This window comes from Myotis brandtii, unplaced genomic scaffold, assembly GCF_000412655.1.
Source record: "Myotis brandtii unplaced genomic scaffold, ASM41265v1 scaffold508, whole genome shotgun sequence".
In the NCBI taxonomy this organism is placed as follows: Eukaryota; Metazoa; Chordata; class Mammalia; order Chiroptera; family Vespertilionidae; genus Myotis; species Myotis brandtii.
Window position 1 is genome coordinate 830,928 of NW_005369365.1, and position 7,476 is coordinate 838,403.

Sequence of the window (7,476 nt, forward strand, 5' to 3'; positions counted from 1 at the left end):
ACTGAAACGACAACCCTAAAAGATCAACAAATTGCCACAGTGTGACAATCTTAGCCCTGTTGCAACTGGGCAGCTAGTCAATTCGCAGAGAGAAGCATCATCGGGGGACACAGGAATGCTGTTATCACCCATTATAAGTATGACGCGAAGGTCACATATCAGGCAATTACACCTTTTCATTACATGCTAACCCCTCACGGCAGGGAAGCCACGCTTATGACTGCATTAGACAGACAAAGCCTTCAGCTCTTTTAAAAAAATAAAAAGCAAAAAGCAAAAGAAAAGATTTTTAAAAATTAAATTCGTTTTCTTACCAGCACGTTGCAGCACCAACTCGCTCACAGGAATGTTGCCTTTACAGGTTTCTCTTTTAATTATCCTGGAAGCAGGGGTGGGGGGAAAGTAAAGAAGAAGAAGCAGGGTGGTTAAATTAGCGTGCTGGAATCTTTTCAGTTTGTCGCAGAGTAGAAAAATAAAAAAGGGGAAAAAAGGCTCAGTAATTTAAATTTGCTCTCAGTTCAGTCTGCATCGTTGGGTCCCGCCCCTTCTTCCTGCTGGGTTCCACTACCTGCAAGCCTGGAATTGACAGCTACTGTGCAAACAAAAAAAGGCAACAAGCATGCTGGGACCATTCTGTCTGCAGCTTGGGTCTCACTTGTCCTGAAAACTAAAAATCATCAGTGGAAAGGTATTCTACATTTTCTATCTGAAGCATCTGCATGTAATTCCCTTCCATTTTAATTGATTCACCACAGCTCGTGGAAATGGGGTCTGATTAGTGGTTGGGTGTTTTTCCTTTTGTTTTTGTCTTTTTCTAAAGCTGAATAATAATTATAGTTATTATTATTATTTGTATGTTTGCTATTGTTCCCTGCTTACTGCTGTCCTTTGCATTCCTTACTGTCCTGTCCTCTCCCCCAAGACACATTCTCTCCTGACTTTTCCTTTAATTCATAAACATTGAAATTTCCAGGAATGATGGGAATGTCAATATTACCAGGGCTTTTACTTCTCCTTTGATATCTCTTTTTTGAGCATGTAGTGTTGAGAATTATTCAAGGGATAGAGGGCCTAGAAAGAAGATTCCATAATACCAGAAACTTCCCAGAAGGATCAAATATTAATGCAAATAGCCTTTGCAACCAAATCCAAAGTGTTCATTTTCATATTTATGATTTGGAGAAAGATCTACAAATCATATAGATAAATGTGGTCTACTTTGCCAATTTAACTTCAGGTGAGTCCAATAGAAAACCACTTTAATTTTAGCAACAAACGTAAAACTGTTCCTTAATGTGCAGCACACCCTACAGCCCACCCTTCTGTCAGAATGTAAATCGCTTACCCAGAATTTACAACGAGTTTTTTTGGTTGTTTTCTGAACATTCATTTCAGATGAGGCTGTTATAGACTACATCGGTACTGAAGTTATTTCAAGTGTGCATGTAGTATGCGTTATCTATAGGTTTGCCTCCTGATCTGAAGCACTGATTCTGTACTGGTACATAGCATTGGTTCTCCTATTAAGATTTGAATTTTTGCTAGATCCTTCTATTGCTTTAACATGAGTTTCATGCTGCTGGATGTTTCCTGTCACTTAGTTGGTGGGTGGGGTGATTGGCGAGTAAAAGACAAAATGCACATGGTTCTTTGCAACGGAAGAAATCATGAAAGTTACTCTTATTGACACAACAGCATTTAATCTACTTTTGTCTCTTAGTTTTTATATTTTTTTAAAAAAATTTCTTATCCCTACCTCAAGCCATTTAAATGAACTTCACTATTTCTGCAAACTTGTAGAACCCTGAAAATCGAGAATGGGTATGACTTAATGGACTTTAATGAACTTTATAAATATATTTAGAATCTCCTATTTTACAGGTTAGATCAGTGGTCGGCAAACTGCGGCTCGTGAGCCACATGCGGCTCTTTGGCCCCTTGAGTGTGGCTCTTCCACAAAATACCGACTTCTGTGCATGGGCCACGAAGTTTCAATCGCACTGTACATGCGCGCCCGCACATGGTATTTTGTGGAAGAGCCACACTCAAGGGGCCAAAGAGCCGCATGTGGCTCGCGAGCTGCAGTTTCTGACCACTGGGTTAGATAAATGAAACAATGTGAACTCACTGTCATATGTTACATCTGATATGCTTGACCCAATTTACCTGAGAGGAGGTGAGTTACAGCAAAGTGCCTTTTGTCATATAAGGTAACATATTCATAGGATTCAGGGGTTGGGACATGAACATTGGTGAGGGGGGGGATTTTTTCTTCATTTTTTAATTTAAGTCAGATTTTTAAAAAGAGAAATTATTGATAATATAAATTAAATATACATGATTTAGTTTCATAAATGGGTAAAAAATTAACAGAGTACCAGATCTCTATGTAGTAGTCATTGAGGTCTCATCATAAAATCAAACCCACTAAAAATTGAAAGAAACACGGAAGCAAATAACAAAAGGACATATTTTTCTTGTATTAAAATCTTTATCTGGATTATTTCTTTTTCTGCAACAAATGCCTTTGTTGGACTCCCACAAACAGCTGTAGGGTAGGGTAGAAATATAAGGTAGGTCAAGTACTCAAGAAGCCGTGTTAACTTCCCAGGTAGTTAGGCAATCAGCTTTAATGAAGCAGTGGTAAATTACACCAATGTACTAATTATGGTACTTTGTCACAGCATAAAATGCAATAAAACCAACACACTCCTTGGCTTGGAAAGTGTGATGTGTATATTTTTCAAAAGATTTAATTGAAAAGAGATTTTATTTTCCTGAAGCATTCTATAATTTCACGTGACATTTTCTCAATACTTTTCTTTTATAAAAGAGGGCCAGAAAGATATGTAGAACTGAAAATATGTAGAAGAAAAAATTATAGAGAAGAAAAAATACATAGAGCTAAAAAAAATGATAATGCTTCTTTTAAACTGGTATCTCACTTTATAGTTACAAATTTTTACGACTAATACTAGAGGCCCGGTGCACAAATTTGTGCGCCAGTGGGGTCTCTCGGCCTGGCCTGTGGAATCGGGTCGAAACCAGCTCTCCGACATCCCCCAAGGGTTCCTAGATTGCAAGAGGGCACAGGCCAGGCCAAGGACCCCACTGGTTCACAATTGGGGCCTGGGAAGGATGTGGGAAGTTGGCCAGCCAGAAAGGGACCATAGGAGGGCTCCAGGGCATGTCCAACCCATCTTGCTCAGTCCCAATCAGCTGAACCCAAACAGCAAGTTAACCTACCAGTCAAAATGTTGGCCCCCTGGTGGTCAGTGCACATCATAGAGACTGGTCAATCAGTCGACTGTCTTCCCCCTGGTGGTCAGTGCATGTCATAGCGAGCAGTTAAGCAGCCTTAGCATATCATTAGCACATTACACTTTGATTGATCGACCGGACGACTGGATGACCGGACACTTAACATATTAGGCTTTTATTATATAGGATGTTAATATTAAATAATTTGGTATCATTGTAACATAACACTTAAATAATATTCTCCCTATATATAAAAGCCTAAGCAACCATTACGACTGAACAACCAGAATGATTGGAATTAGTGGAACGACCAGTCAACCAGTCGCTATGGTGTTCACTGACCACTAGGAGGCAGACGCTCAACACAGGAGCTGCCCCCAGGTGGTAAGTGTGCTCCTACAGACAACCTCCCATGGCCAGCTAACCTCCCTCAGTGCCTCCCAAGAGCTGGAAAACCTCCCATGGCCCCTCCCCATCTCTCCCTCGATCTGGCAGGCCCTGATAGGCAGAGCCCATCCAGCAGCTGGCAGGCCCCAGCCAGCCTGGCCCCAAGCGAGACTGGGTGAGACAGCCCCAATAGTCCCTGATCTCCGGCCAGGCCTAGGGAACCCACCCGTGCACGAATGTTGTGCACCGGGCTCTAGCCTACACTAATAAAAGAGAAACATGCAAATTAACCATCACTCCACCACTCTGCCACACCCACAAGCCTTGTCCACCAGCCAATCAGGAGCGAGTATGCGAATTAACCCAACTAAGATGGCGGCAGCCACAGAGCTGGAGCAAGCAGGAGGCTTGGGTTGCCCCCGGTGATGGAGGAAGCCAAGCTTCCTGCCTGACCTGGCCGACCCTGGGCTCCACTCAAGGCTACAAAGTTTCAATTATAGAAGATAAATAAATCCCAGATACCTGCTTCCAGCCCAAAAGGAGAGGCTGGGAGCTTGGGTCGCCTGGGGGTGTGGCCAGCCTGAAAACGACCCTCAGCCCCTCACCCAGGATGGCCACACCCCCATCGGGTGAGGGTCCCCACTGGGGGGCTTGGCCAGCCTCCAAACAGCCATCATCCCCTCACCCAGGTTGGCCAGGCACCCAATGAGGACCCCCACCCTGAAGCGGGTGTGGCCAGCCTAAAAACGGCCCTCAGCCCCTCACCCAGTCTGGCTAGGAACCCCAGTGGGACCTCACCCTGATCTGGGACACCCTTCAGGGCAAACCAGCCGACCCCCACCCGTGCAACAGGCCTCTATCCTATATAATAAAAAGGTAATATGTAAATTGACCCTAACAGCAGAACGACTAGGAATGACTAATCACTATGACACACACTGACCACCAGGGGGCAGACACTCAACGCAGGAGCTGCCCCCTGGTGGTCACTGCGCTCCCACAGGGGGAGTTCTGCTCAGCCACAAGCCAGGCTGACCACTGCCAGCGCAGAGGTGGTGGTGGGAGCCTCTCCCGCCTCCTCAGCAGCGCTAAGGATGTCCGACTGCAGCTTAGGCCTGCTCCCTGCTGGCAAGTGGACATCCCCCGAGGGCTTCCGGGCTGCCAGAGGGATGTCTGACTGCCAGCTTAGGCCCAATCCCCCGGGGAGCAGGCCTAAGCCATCAGGTGGACATCCCCTGAGGGGTCCCAGACTGCGAGAGGGCACAGGCTGGACTGAGGAACCCCCCTAGTGCACAAATTTTTTGCACTGGGCCTCTAGTATATAATAAAAGGATAATATGCAAATCGACTGAACAATGGAACAACTGGTCGCTATGATACACACTGACCACCAGGGGACAAACACTCAATGCAGGAGCTGCCCCCTGGTGGTCAGTCAGCTCCCCCAGGGGGAACACTGCTCAGCCAGAAGCCAGAAGCTGGGCTCATGGCTGGTGAGCACAGTGGCAGTGGCAGGAGCCTCTCCGCGGCAGCGCTAAGGATGTCTGACTGCCGGCTTAGGCCTGCTCCCGGGCCTAAGCCAGCAATCATACATCCCCCTGGAGTGTGAGAGGGCCCAGGCCTGGCTAGGAACCCCTCCTCCGCTGAGTGCATGAATTTCATGCACAGGGCCTCTAGTTTTAGATACTATACAAATATGCACAGAGCAGCGCATGTTGGTTTATATTCTGAAAATCTGTTTTATTTTATTTTTTTTTAAATATTTGTATTGATTTCAGAGAGGAAGAGAGATGGAGAGAGAAATAGAAACATCAGTCATGAGAGAGAATTGTTGATTGGCTTTTTTCTGCAAGCCCCCCACTGGGGATCAAGCCCACAACCCGGGCATGTGCCCTGACCAGGAATCAAACTGTGACTTCTTGGTTAATAGGTTGATGGTCAACAACTGGACCACAACCACTGGGCTGAAAATATCTATTTTAAATGAAGAAGAAAAAATATTTTTATGGTTCTCATTGCTAATTACAATTAGCAGTATATTAGTCTTAATCAAATAAAAAGTCCTGACACTGAATTTTAGAGAAGGAATAGTCTTTAGTAAATGTTTGTGCTCAGAGAAACTTAACATCAGGGTGGGTAATGCTGGTTGATTTTTTAAGTATAATACATTTTACCTTTTGTGTTATAATTGACAATGAAATATTTTTCAAACTTATTGAATATTTTTAAATTATTTTTATTAGTTTTTCGTAAATGTCTCCCTCATTCTAAATCAACTTGTCTTTGGGTCTGCAAAACACTGACTAATGCATGTTATATTGTGACCCTGATGTCTTAATGACTATAACAGTCAATGAATAATGTTTTTGTTAATTTCAATAGAATTCTGAGAAAATGCTCACATTTATTCTAACACATCGCTGTCATTATTAATCCCTTTAACCTGAATAACCAGAAAAATATCTTACCACTGTCATAAAAATGGTTTACTACTTTTCGGTTATCTTTTGAATAATATTTCTATTGTTAAATTAATTTTATTAAATTTATGAAAAAATTAATTTCAGGTTTTAAAAATACACACATAGCCCTAGCTGGTATGTCTCATGGTTGGAGCATCACCCTGTGTACCAGAAGATGTTGGGTTTGATTCCAGTTCAAGGCACATACTTAGGTTGTAGGTTCTATACCTATAGGGCACATACGGAAGGCAACCAATCGATATTCTCTCTCACATAGATGTCTCTCTTTCTTTCTCTCTCTCTCTCTCTCTCCCTCCCTCCCTCTTGCTTCTTCTTCTCTCTCTCTTTCTCTCCCTCTTTAAAATCAATAAAAAATACACACACACATAGGATTCCAGATATTATGAGATTTTCACAATCATTTTCTTTGGGAACAAGTAAATACAGGGTTGTGGACAGTATAGTCTGGGTATCCTATCTAATAAAGAGGGGGGTATGCTAATTGACCTCATGCTGTTGCAAATATGGCAGCACCCACAGCCAATAAGGAGGGAATATGCTAATTGACTTCCCCGCCCTCAAAGATAGTGGTGCCCAGAGCCAATAAGGAGGGAATATGCTAATTGACTTCCCCGCCCTCAAAGATAGCGGTGCCCACAGCCAATAAGTAGGGGATATGCTAATTGACTGCCACCCCCTCAAAAATGGTGGCGCCCACAGCCACAAGATGGCCAGCAGGGGAGGGCAGTTGGGGGCGACCAGGCTGGCAAGAGGGAATTTGTGGGTAATCTGGCTGGCAGGGGAGCAGTAAGGCATCAATCAGGCTGGCAGGGGAGCGGTTAGGGGGTGATCAGGCAGGCAGGCAGGTGAGTGGTTGGGAGCCAGCAGTCCTGGATTGTGAGAGGGATGTCCTACTGCTGGTTTAGGCCCGATCCCGGGGATCGGGCCTAAACTGGCAGTCAGACATCCCCTGAGGGGTCCCAGATTGGAGAGGGTTCAGGCTGCCTGAGGGCCCCCCCCCCCCCAGTGCACAAATTTTGTGCACTGGGCCGCTAGTGTAAATTACAATCAGATCACCTCAGAAATTGATATTTAGCCTAGGATAGAACAAATACCAGAAGGATATTTTAAACTTTCATTGGTCATGTCTATCTTGTTGCCTGCCACATTATTATTTTTTTAATTTAAAAACCTTTTTTTCTTTTATTTATTTTTTAATTTCTTTATTGATTAAGTTATTACATATGTGTCCTTATCCCCCCATTGCCCCCTCACCCCACACTCATGCCCTCACCCCCCTGATGTCTGTGTCCATTGGTTATGCTTATATGCATGCATCCAAGTCCTTTGGTTGATCTCTCCCCTT

General features: G+C 44.1%; 1 long non-coding RNA gene across 1 annotated transcript in view; it reads left to right on the forward strand.

The window, feature by feature from the left end:
• The first annotated feature begins 571 nt into the window (after window positions 1-571).
• Window positions 572-7,476, forward strand: part of LOC102246476 — a 62,747-nt gene continuing 55,842 nt past the window's right edge. The window contains exon 1 of the long non-coding RNA XR_314214.2: window positions 572-688. This is a non-coding gene — a long non-coding RNA (uncharacterized LOC102246476). The remainder of the gene's footprint in view (window positions 689-7,476) is intronic.